Raw genomic sequence first — 12,853 nt, forward strand, 5'->3', positions numbered from 1 at the left:
TGACGATTGCTGCTAGAGGAGTAGTCAGGTGTCCAGACTAGATGACACTATTGTCTGGCATCAACATGTTTTGTCCGCTAAGTTGACACAGGCTTCTTCAGGACCACTAAATCTGCTTCATATCTCTGTCTCCCAGACAGGATTTATAATAAAGAAAAAGATGGAAATTCGGAGGACACAAACCTTGAGATCAAATCAGATCCCCAAATAGAGTGTAAAAGTAAAGGCCAAACGCTTTAATATTGATCACCGACCATAGATCGAAATAAATGGTAGGAGAACTGCTGATTTTTTACAAAACTTCCCAAGGAAACAGTCATTTTAAAGATGGGTAAAAAGAATACTAGAGTTAAATACCCAGATCAACACAATGGCATTGATTTACTAAAATGAGAGAGTACAAAATCTGGTGCATGGTGGCCAATCAACTTCTAACTTCAGCTTGTTCAATTAACTACTTGACCCCCATAAGATTTACCCCCCTTCATGACCAGGCCATTTTTTGAATTGCGTTACTGCATTACTTTGACAATTACGTAGTTGTGCAACACTATCTTTTGTCCACAAATAGAACTTTCTTTTGGTGGTATGTTTGATAACCTCTGCATTTTTTATTTTTTTTAAAAACTTCCATTTTATTTTAAAAAATAATGGTATCGTTATTTATTTTACATAAAATTGATGTTTTTTACTACTACACTATGGAGGCTCTTCTCTTCTACCCTTTATCCCTGGAGACAATTTTTTAAAAGGAGTTGGTCGTGGAATTTGGTGTTTGTGGAGAAATACCCAAGGAGGAGGAGAAGGACATCTGTTGATGCACGGCTAGACCCATTTAGGGGTCTTCCCTTGAGGTGAGAGGCTAGTACACACAGGGTGTGGATTGGAGAAAGATTCCTACAAGTCATTATATTATCTGCATTAGAACTTTTTCCTTTCTTTGACGTTCTTACCCTTATAGAGACTATTTGCTTAGCATTTGAAGTTACATCAGTCATCTCTGTGAATTATATTTTTTTGATGTCACTATTATTGCATCATTTTGCACATTGAGTATTTATATTGTTACAAGCACTTTATTATTAGCACTTTATACTGCAAGATTGGTTCAGAGACATCTGGGAACAGTATTAGCACTTTATTATTAGTCATCCATATTTAGTATTTTTTAAGAGGTATTTAGCGCTGCTTAATCATAAATCACTCATATTTTTGGTGCTGGCAACAGTTCAGAAGTCAGCTGCTTTATATTTATCTCTATCAGAAGGTGGAAAGAAAGCAAATCTAACACTTGAAATGCAAACAAAGACACCTAGTGGCGCTATACAACTTCCACACTGTTAATTATCACTGTGCTATAATAACCAAAAAAATACCCAACGTGAGAATAAAAATGTGCATAAAAAATGATCAACAATACAATAAATATTGATGAAATAGCAACAAAATACAATCGAACAAAAAAAAAAAAAGATTTACAGTCAAAAATATATAAATCACACAAAAAGTGATGCTGTGAATAAGTGACAAAAGGTGAAAAAAAAAAAATGAACACAAGAACAAATAGTGCTCTAAAAAAATGTGCTTGGCTATACGGCGACCAGCACACACAGTAATTTGTTTGATAGAAGGCGGAGTCTTTTGTCTCCTTGAGGTAATTCTGAGATAATAAGTGACTATCCTCTGCCTGTGAAGTTCCCATAAGAAGTGGCTTGGAGAAAATAATCATCACTTATATACACTATAAGCGTTTTTGCCTGACACGAGAGTGCTGGGCAATACTTTTGGTGAGTTTTTTATACAAGGGGGGCACGAGCACCAAGGTTGCGGTGGAGGTCTTTCACTTGATGGACACTTGGCTACAGAATGTTTTTCTGAATTAATTTTTTTTTTTTTTTTTTTTGAACTATTGCCACCATTATGGTTACTGCTCTCCATCAATTTTCCTTGATTGAAGATTAATTGAATCCACTTTGGAACTGCACATTTTTATTAGAGCACTATTTGTTCTTGTGTTCATTTTTTATTTTTCACCTTTTGTCACTTATTCACAGCATCACTTTTTGTGTGATTTATATATTTTTGACTGTAAATCTTTTTTTTTTTTTGTTCGATTGTATTTTGTTGCTATTTCATCAATATTTATTGTATTGTTGATCATTTTTTATGCACATTTTTATTCTCACGTTGGGTATTTTTTTGGTTATTATAGCACACTGATAATTAACAGTGTGGAAGTTGTATAGCGCCATTAGGTGTCTTTGTTTGCATTTCAAGTGTTAGATTTGCTTTCTTTCCACCTTCTGATAGATATATTTAATTTTTAAGTGGCAGCTGGAGGGAGGGGGTGTGTGAGCGCTGTGATGATATACTAATTGGGAGGTCATTGATAGTGTATCTTAAGTGCTTTATATTTATCTTTTGCACATTAGCACGTTTAGCGGCGCATTAGTATTTCACGTTCAATATAATTTTCCTTCCACTTCACAATTATGTGTCACTTTGTATTGGTATACCACAGGGGTAGGGAACCTTTTTGGCTGAGAGAGCCATGAACGTCACATATTTTAAGATGTAATTTCGTGAGAGCCATACAATATGTTTAAAACTAAATACAAGTAAATGTGTGCAGTTTATGTAAGACCAACACTTTTAAAGTACAATAAGTCTCTGAATTAAACAATCAGGTGTTCTTTATTAAGAGATAAATCACAGAACAAAGAAATACGGCAAAGTTGCCAAACATGACACAACCTCTGAATTATTTTTAATAACATTGTTATGCTATTGCTAACCAATAATGAATAAAGTACTTACAGTTAATGCAACTTCTGGTACTGCATGGTTTTGCTGATGGCTTTGTAGTCTGGTTCATACGTGGTGAGGTTAAGCTTCATACAGGCATTGAGACTTCCATCCGTTAAACGCGATTGTAGGTTGGTCTTAATGTTCTTTTTTTTTAATCGACTAATTATAACTGTAATGTTGTCATCTCCCCCACTGTAATATCCACATCTCCCTCACTGTAATATCCACGTCATCTCCCCCACTGTAATATACATATCTCCCTCACTATGATATCCACGTCATCTCCCACACTGTAATATCCACATCATCTCCCTCACTTTAATATCCACGTCATCTCCCTCACTGTAATATACACATCTCCCCCACTGTAATATCCACGTCATCTCCCCCACTGCAATATCCACGTCCCCCCCCTGTAATATCCACGTCTCCCCCCACTGTAATATCTGTCATCTCCCTCACTGTAATATTTCTGACTCTGCTTGCTTACCACTAGCAGGCAGATCCAGGAGCAGATGAGGCGGGCGGTGATGATGTCAGCGTGCCGCTCACCTAGGCTGCCGCCGGGGTGTACCAAGATGGCCTTTCCTATGGGCTCAATCCGCGGATCGGCACACCACACGATCAGCGGATTGAATTGTGAGAGCCGAATGTAGCCATCAAAAGAGCCACATCTGGTTTGCGAGCCATAGGTTCCCGACCCCATGGTATACCACAAAAAAACAATAAAATATATTTACATTTTTGGTTGTAACATGACAAAATGGGAAAAATTCAGGGGGTATGAATACACTTCCCTTGTTCAACCCTGTTACTATAGGTTGCTAATCTTTTTACTAATGCCCACCTAACCACCTGTCCACTGGACCCTGTTCCCTCGGACATACTACAGTCACCCTCTGGCTCTATCCTACGCTCTCTAAGCCCTTGTACACACGGTCAGAGATTCCATCGGAATGTGTCCGATCGTATCGTTTTGTCAGATATTCCTGGTCTGCATCGGACTGTTTCCGTCGGAATATCTGTCGGACCAACTTTTCCAACTTGCCGGAAATATTTTCCGACAAAATGCTCCGATCGGACATACTCTGATCATGTGTAGAGAATTCCGATCGGACAAAGTGCCATGCATGCTCAGATCAAATTCCTACACCAAAGCTATTGGCTACTAGCGTGAACATAATCCCGTCGTAACGAAATAACCTCATCACGTCGGATTTTCCGACAACTTTGTCCGACCGTGTGTATACAACAGTTTCGGATAAAATCCGACAGACAAAATCCGACGCATTTGGTTGTCGGAATCTCCGACTGTGTGTACAAGGGCTAATTCACTCTCTCTTTCTCTCTCTTCTGGCATCTTCCCCAACTCTCTAAAACATGCACTAGTCAACCTCATATTTAAAAAGTCCTCACTGGACCCCACCAATCTTAACAACCTACACCCTATCTCTTTGCACCACTTTTCCTCCAACTCTTTGAATGTCTAGTCTACAACTGACTGAGCTTACTGATAACTTTCTCAACCTTCTTGGCCCCCTTCAGTCTGGATTTCGCCCTCAACACTCCACGGAAACTGCTCTCCTAAAAATCACAAATAATCTACTAACAGCTAAAACCAACGGACACTATTCTGTATTCCTACTCCTGGACTTCTCTGCTGCCTTTAACACAGTCCCACTCCCTTCTCTTCAAAAAAACCATACTCCTTCAGTCTTCCTGACTGTACTCATTGTTCATTCTCACCCTACCTATCCCACTGCACCTTCAGTGTAACTTACAATTTTACTTTCTCTTCTCCTCCTCTTCTCTGTTGGAATCCGAAGGTTCTGTTCTTGAACTCTTGATCTACACCTCCTCCCCGGGTAAGTTATTAGCCTCCTATGGCTTCCAATACGATTTCTACACTGATGACACACAAATCTATCTCTCTACCCATCACCTCACTCCATCATGCATCACTAATTTATTTCTACTACTAGGGCATATCAGACTGGATGTCACACCACTTCATCAAACTCAATCTACCCAAAATCGAGCTCATAATATTTCCTCCCTCATGTGCACCTTCCCCTGACTTCTTAGTCAAAATTGATGGCACAACTATCAACCTATCCCCAAATTCCAAGTTACTAGGTGTAATTGTGGACTCTGAACTATCCTTTTGGCCCCACATCCAATCAATGTCCAAAGCTTGCCGCCTCAACCTCTGCAACATCTCTAAAATATGCCCCTTCCTAACCAATGGCACCACAAAGCTCCTAGTCCACTCCCTGGTCATCTCTCACCTCGACTACCACAATTCCCTCCTCACTGGATTACCTTTACATAGGCTATGTCAATTTGATCATTCTGGGCTAAAATGAGCATACAGTGCTGTAGCTGCTCCACCATCCTGCAGGTAGTTCTTCAGTTCTTGAAGCTAGGAAAGTTCCTTTTGCCGCACCATGTCTAAACCTGGGGAACATATCCTTTGAAAGACATGGACCTCCAAACCTGCTAAATCTGGGTCCAAGTCCACTACACAATGAAAAGATGCTCCCACTTGTCAGAGTGAGGGGATATCTAGTCATTTCTTTGGCCATCAAGTCCCAAGTAATCTCAGATGTTTGGGCCTGGAGAATCATTTACAGGGGCTAAAAACTAGAGTTTTGGGTGTAAATGCCCCCCCCCCCCCATTCCAGATGAGGAACGCTTCCCGGGTTTATAATCAAACTTGTTCACTGTTGCCCATTCTGGATCTGAAGACACAACATTTGTTCCAGCAAGTCCAAATCAGCCATGTCAGACATTGCCTTCCATCTACCAGGGGACCTTGTGGCCTCCTCTGTGGCCACCTGGGATGTTTGCTTACATATGTTCATCTTTCCTCCTCAACAGTGATATCTGTATTCTCCTGTGGGTGCAGAACATTATCAATTTGTTACTCCTCCTTTTTGCCTGTCTATGGCACACAGGGCCTTCACCAAGATGCTTGCCCTGGTCCTAACTCTGCTCCACTCTCAGGGTATCCACATGGTGGGACGCCCGGGTGAACTCCTGTTAAAGGACCAGTCCACCCAAGCCCTGTTGCGCAATGTCCAAAGGTCAGTGCAGACTATGGGGGATTCAGATGGATCTTCTTATCTCTAATAACCAGACTGGGTGGTTAGAATGCCCCATGCTTCAGACCTGCAGGACCAGACTCTCTGATATGGTGGATTTCCAGCCCAGTGCTGGAAATAGGAAAACACTTTCCTCCAAAGACATGGATTACTCTCAAGACATATGCCAACCTGTCTGACTGGGGAAGAGTCCTGGATGCCCTCTTGGTGCAAGGGATATGGTTGTCAGAGGAAGCTTGACTTAGGGCACTTAGGGCATTTCAGTTGTCCCTAAAACAATTTACCTCTCAACTGGAAGTTCAACTGAGAAGAATCCAGTCAGGAAATGCCAAAGGGATGGCCTACATTAACCATCAGGGAGGCCCCAAAGTCACCCCAGTCTACAAGAGATGGATCTGATTCTCACTTTGTTGAAATTGCCCATTCCTGTCCTGTGTGTTGTCCACATTCTAGGCATAGAAATTTGTGAGGAGGACTTTCTCAGTCATCAGGATCTGAGGAAATGGTCTGCCTGCAAGTATTCCAACTTTTTTAGCACAAGTGTAGGACATCTAATGTGGATCTTCTGCCATCCAGATTCAACAACACTTGTTACTGATTGTAGTGGTCGTAATTGACAATGTGCATTAGTGAAGTGACAGCAGCATATTTAATATATGGCTACTGGCACAGATCTGCTCTGCCTTCTTTCCAGAAAGCGTGTCAATGAATTGTGGCATATCATGTCTTCATATTCTATCTAGACAATACATACTGCCTAATATACTTGTAAATTTGTAGAACTGTAACAGGACAATAGGAATAGACTAGAGCCAGGGAATTCTCAAAGGCATAAAACTCAATGTAAGCTTTCTGATAACCACAGCCATAGTCTGATGTTACTTGCTCACTCAGCCAGGTGATGCTGCAGTGTCACGTAAGAAGTCCAGGATTCAGGTACTCAGAGTTGATGAATTATGGTGTGCAATGTTTGCTGATGCAGGGCTAGGCAGGAAGGAGCAAGCAGGGTTCACCAAACTGCAGCCAGAGTTTGGAGTCAGCTCCATGTCCATTTAGGTCATGTCTTTTGAGGCAACTCTAAATGGTTGGGAGTTTGTATTAGAATCCTAGCTTTCCTGAGTAACTTACCTACAGGTCCTTTCTTATTTCTTGTAGAGGATCCTGAATCCTCATGATAATTGTGCTCCCTGAAATGTTAACGGCTACCACTTTCTAAGGTTTCCAGATCTCTCCTGTCTATTGCACCTTATTGTTGGCTCAGTCTTATGATTGGTGGCCTTACTTTAAGGAAGGTTCAGAATGTGCGAGTAGATGGACAGAGCTGATATTCACAAAACTAACTGCTTATCAGATCACCCTGTTATTTTGGTGTTCAGAGATGCTCAAAGGAAAATTGAAAAAAGAAAAAAAAAACATTCTGTAAAGTGTTTCTTTCCATTAAGAAGAGTTAACATTGTACATTTTGCAAAATACTTCCCTGTATAGATTTTTTCCACTGATACACATTTATTTTTATACCAGCACTAGGTTGATGAACATTTAATTAATTGAAAAGTATTAAAGAGTGATCTAATGCTTATCGAACTATACAGATTGCATGTCCCAAATAATGGGCTTTGTTCACACTAGTTTATTTAAATAGAATGTGTACCTTGCTATAAACTTTTGCCATATCCACCCGCCATTCTAAGCTACACTGGGCTGTCTGTTTTCCCCTTGAAGAGATTTCCCCTCACTTGTAACTGTGATACCTAGACAGGAAATTAGGATAAATCTCAGTGCTGGTGACAGCAACAAAGTTCTGATTAATGTTCTAAACTTTGCCTATAATAATTTTTTTGCTGTCTCTGCCCATTTGTTCATTTCTTGAAGCTTCTGACACGTAGCTCCTGCGATAGATCTCACACAGACAGAAACAAAAAGTTGAAAGGGGTTTAGCCCTTCCATACCCTCCAAAAATGTAAACCATTTTGGCTGGTGTTGGGCTGTAATAACACCTAAGGCCCGGTTCACACTGATACGACAATTGCTGCGACTTTTAGAGCATGTCTCATGACCTGTAAAAATCAATGTTTCCCTATAAGAGCCGTCTTAACTGGTCCAACTTTGGAAAAGGTTCCTGCACTACTTCTGTCCGAATTCAGCCCATAGAATTGAAAGAAAGTCATCTCTGAGTCAGATCTCCATCTTAATTGATGAGATTTGTATCCAACATTACAGGAAGATTACACAGGCATTTTCTAAAGTTGCTTCTAAGTCGCGTCAAAGTTGTGCCGAAGTCGCCTGGCAAAGTTGTGCGACCTTCATGGCGGAGCAGTGTGAACCCAGCCTAAACCTTTTTCTTTTTTGAGTCAAACAATGTTCTCAGATACCAAATGATATGTTACTCTTGCTACTAAGCATGTAATGTCATGTCATATGTATTAGCCATGGCCAATAGCCTTGAAAAAAAAAACCTTTCTTAAACATTTGTTTAAAAAGAACCATTTTTTTTTTTTTTTAATCTAACAAGAGTTTTATTGAGTTTTTTAGATCGAAACAGATTTACGGCAAATAACTGCATACATTGCAAGCATACAAATGTATCAAGAAACTAAAGAAGAATAAAGCAACATAACAAAAGAAATGTTTTAAACTTAAATCTGGTATTTTCCTGCAACTACTACATTATTTATTACTCAAGCTCAGAAATGTTGTTGGCCAGAATGGAGAATTCTTCAAGTCATGTAAATGAATAAATTGCAGTGTTGAGAATTTTGGTCTCTCTCCCAGGGCCTCATTTATCCAGTGGTTCTACAGAAACTGTTTTGCCTGTGGCAACAATTATTATATACCTGTTATTCTTCTAATGCAGGAATTAAGAATCAAAGGAGATGCTATAGATAGTGCAGACACTTTCCCAAATGTCCATATGTTCTCTTAGAGATTAGCTTTTGGTAATCAAGATTTGCAGAATAGTTTCCACAATAATGCAGATTTTTGGTAATGAGGTTATCTTACTGGTCACATAGTTACATAGGTTGAAAAAAAGACACAAGTTCATCTAGTTCAACCATAAAAAAAAAAGGTCAGTTAAGGAATATGCAAAATTTACACTTAGGCCCCCTTTCACACGGGCACCTCCCTGCAACGGATTTCGATTGCTCAGCGGGGGATCGCTCAGCTGATCCCTACTGAGCAGGCGGATGACAGGTCCGGACACAGTCCTGCTCTCCTTTATGGGAAAATCAGATGAAAATGGACCGCCTGTCCGTTTTCATCTGTTCCGATCTGCCAGACGGATGGAAAATAGGACCACCATCTGTCTGGATTTTGCGGACAGAATCAGATCGGATATCGGATGTCAGTGGACATGTGTTCGCTGACATCCGCCGCTTCAAAGGCTAGACTGCAAGGCCCGCCTGAAAAACCGAGAGACAGACGTGATTGGACAGCCCGTGTGAAAGGGCTCTGAAAGTTTTTTGTTTTTTTTTCCTTAAACATGTTCTTTTATTGAGTACAAAGAAAAAAGGAGTATACATCAAACTTTCGAGACAAATATTTGGAGTATTATACAGTATTGTAGTAGGTAATTTGCTACAACTTCCCCCCATATTAAAAGTATTAACATATGTTATTCTTTATAGTACCACTGACATTTGATGATATTCTTAACATTAAGTACACTGGATGTGAAGGCCAGATGTCCGTATACCACATTGTATCTGTTTTTTCCCTTATATGCAGGTTTCAGGTGCCTTATTCCACTTGTCCCATATTTTTTTATAATTTGAGGGACATCCTCTATGTGAGAATATTTGTTTCTTATAGGGTAGACTCGTGTTAACTTCTGCTATCCACTGTGCGGTGGGCTAGGTCTCATCCAACCTCTGGCTATGACCTTCTGTGCAGAAAAGAGTGTCTAGTGTAGAAATATATTTTTTAACCACTTGACCACTGGGCACTTAAACACCCTTAACCACTTTCAGACCGGACCATTTTGCTGGTCAATGACCAATTTGGCACTGCGCTGCTTTAACTGGTAATTGCGCGGTCATGCAATGTTGTACCCAAACAAAATTTGCGTCCTTTTCTTCCCACAAATAGAGCTTTCTTTTGATGGTATTTGATTGCCTCTGCGATTTTTATTTTTTGCGATATAAATGGAAAAAGACCGCAAATTTTGAAAAAAAATGATATTTTCTACTTTTTGTTATTAGAAAAATCCAATAAACTCAATTTTAGTGATACATTTAGGCCAAAATGTATTCAGCCACATGTCTTTGGTAAAAAAAAAGTCAATAACTGTATATTCATTGGTTTTCGCAAAAGTTGTCACATCTACAAACTAAGGTACGTTTTCTGGAATTTACGCAGCTTTTAGTTTACGACTGCCTATCTCATTTCTTGAGGTGCTAAAATGGCAGGGCAGTACAAAACCCCCCCAAATGACCCCATTTTGGAAAGTAGACCCCCTAAGGAAATTGATAAGTGGCATGTTGAGCCCATTGAATATTTTATTTTTTTGCCTCAAGCGATTGAATAATGACAAAAAAAAAAATTTTTTTTTTTACACAAAGTTGTTACTAAATGATATATTGCTCACACATGCTATGGGCATATGTAAAATGACACCCCAAAATAAATTCTGCTGCTTCTCCTGAGTACGGGGATACCACATGTGTGGGATTTTTTGGGAGCCTAACCGCGTACGGGGCCCCGAAAGCCAAGAACCGCCTTCAGGTTTTCTAAGGGCGTAAATATTTGACTTCACTCCTCACTACCTATTACAGTTTTGAAGGCCATAAAATGCCAAGATGGCACAAAACCCCCACAAATGACCCCATTTTAGAAAGTAGACACCCCAAGATATTTGCTGAGAGGCATGTTGAGTCCATGGAATATTTTATATTTTGCCACAAGTTGCGGGAAAATTACAAACTTTTTATTTTTATTTATTTTTTTCACAAAGTTGTCACTAAATGATATATTGCTCACGCATGCCATGGGCATATGTGAAATGACACCCCAAAATAAATTTTGCTGCTTCTCCTGAGTACGGGGATACCACATATGTGGGACTTTTTGGGAGCCTAGCCGCGTACGGGGCCCCGAAAACCAAGCACCGCCTTCAGGCTTTCTAAGGGCGTTACAGTTTTGAAGGCCATAAAATGCCAAGATGGCACAAACCCCCCCCCCAAATGACCCCATTTTGGAAAGTAGACACCCCTAAATTTAGGGGTACACTAGTGAGACTAGGTAATAAATGGCGGGTGCCCTGAAACTATAAAAAATAACTAACCAACCAGCGTCACCTGTAACAGTTATATGGTGATCACTGGTGAAAGGGTTAACTAGGGGGCAATCAGGGGGCTTTATGCGGTAGTATATGGGGGTCCCTGGCGCTATAAAAAGCTGCGGCGAACCTAAATACCTACCTGCCTAACTAGCGTCACCTGTGACACTAATACAGCGATCAGAAAAATGATCGCTTATTAGGCTGGGTTCACACTGGAGCGATGCAGGAACGCCACGAATCTGCGGCGGGTTCCCGCATCGCATGCCTCCCGGCGGCAGTTCACACTGCCCTATGCGAACTGCTGGGAGTGTCAGTGAAATGTTAATGACACCCCCAGATCAGTTCGCATATCGCAGTGCGATCTGCAAACTCGGATCGCATGGTGTGAACACCCATGCGATCCGATTCTGCTGCGGACCAAAAAAAGGGTCCCGTGCGAATTTGCGGCGGGTGCAGCGCGAATTCAGCCACACTATCTGTATGGCTGAACTCGAATCGCACAGAGATCGGATGTGATTTGCACTGCAGTGTGGTGCGAATCACATCCGTTCTCATAAACCGCTGCAATGTGAACCCAGCCTTAGTGACACTGGCGACGGGGGGTGATCACGGGGTTAAACCTTTATTGGGGGGGTTAGGGGGGTACATTAGAACTAAAGGGGGCTAACCCTAACTGCCCTAACAGTTATTACAGTCACAAATGACACCAATGCAAAAAAAAAAAAAATGCAATTGGTGTCACTGTGACTGGGGGGGCAGGGGTAATTGGGGGGGTGAAGGGGGGTGTGAGTGTGCCTGGCATGTTCTACTGTGTAGTGTCGTGTTGGTGCAACTCACCGATCCTCTCTCCTCGGTGCCGGAACGAAAAATACCGACACGGAGGAGATATTACATCACTTCCTCTCCTGTGTTTACATTACAGGAGAGGAAGTGATGTCACGGAGCATTTCCATTCGTCGGGAGCGATCGCGAGGGGGTGGCCATGAATGAATGGCCGCCCCCTCATCCCGGATCGCTCCCGAACGAATACCGACCGCCGCAGGCACCGGGGGGGGGGCCCGATCGGGCCCCCCACCCGCGGGAAGGCAGGGATGTACAGGTACGCCCATATGCCTGCCCGTGCCATTCTGTCGACGTATATCGTCGTGCGGCGGTCGGCAAGTGGTTAATAACCAGACTAATTTTCAGCTTTCGGTGCTTTCACATTTTGAATGACAATTACTTAATCATGCAACACTGGACCTATATGAAATTTTTGTCCTTTTTTTCACACAAATAGAGCTTTCTTTTGGTGGTATTTGATCACCGCTCGGTTTTTTATTTTTTGTGCTATAAAAGAAAAAATACAGAAAATTCTGTAAAAAAATTAATTTTTCTTTGTTTCTGTTATAAAATTTAGCAGATTAGTAATTTTTTCTTCATAAATTTTGGCCAAAATTTATACTACTGCATATCTTTGGTAAAAATAAGTACAAATTGGTGGATATTATTTGGTCTTTGTGAAAGTTATAGAGTCCACAAGCTATGGTGCCAATATCTGAAAATTGATCACACCTGAACTACTGACGGCCTATTTGAATTCTTGAGACCCTAACATGCCAGAAAAGTACAAATACCCCCCAAATGACCCCTTTTTGGAAAGAAGACATTCCAAGGTATTTAG

The sequence above is a fragment of the Lithobates pipiens genome, unplaced genomic scaffold (genome assembly GCF_037356315.1).
Source record: "Lithobates pipiens isolate NorthernLeopardFrog02 unplaced genomic scaffold, aLitPip1_a1.2 Scaffold_18, whole genome shotgun sequence".
NCBI lineage: Eukaryota > Metazoa > Chordata > Amphibia > Anura > Ranidae > Lithobates > Lithobates pipiens.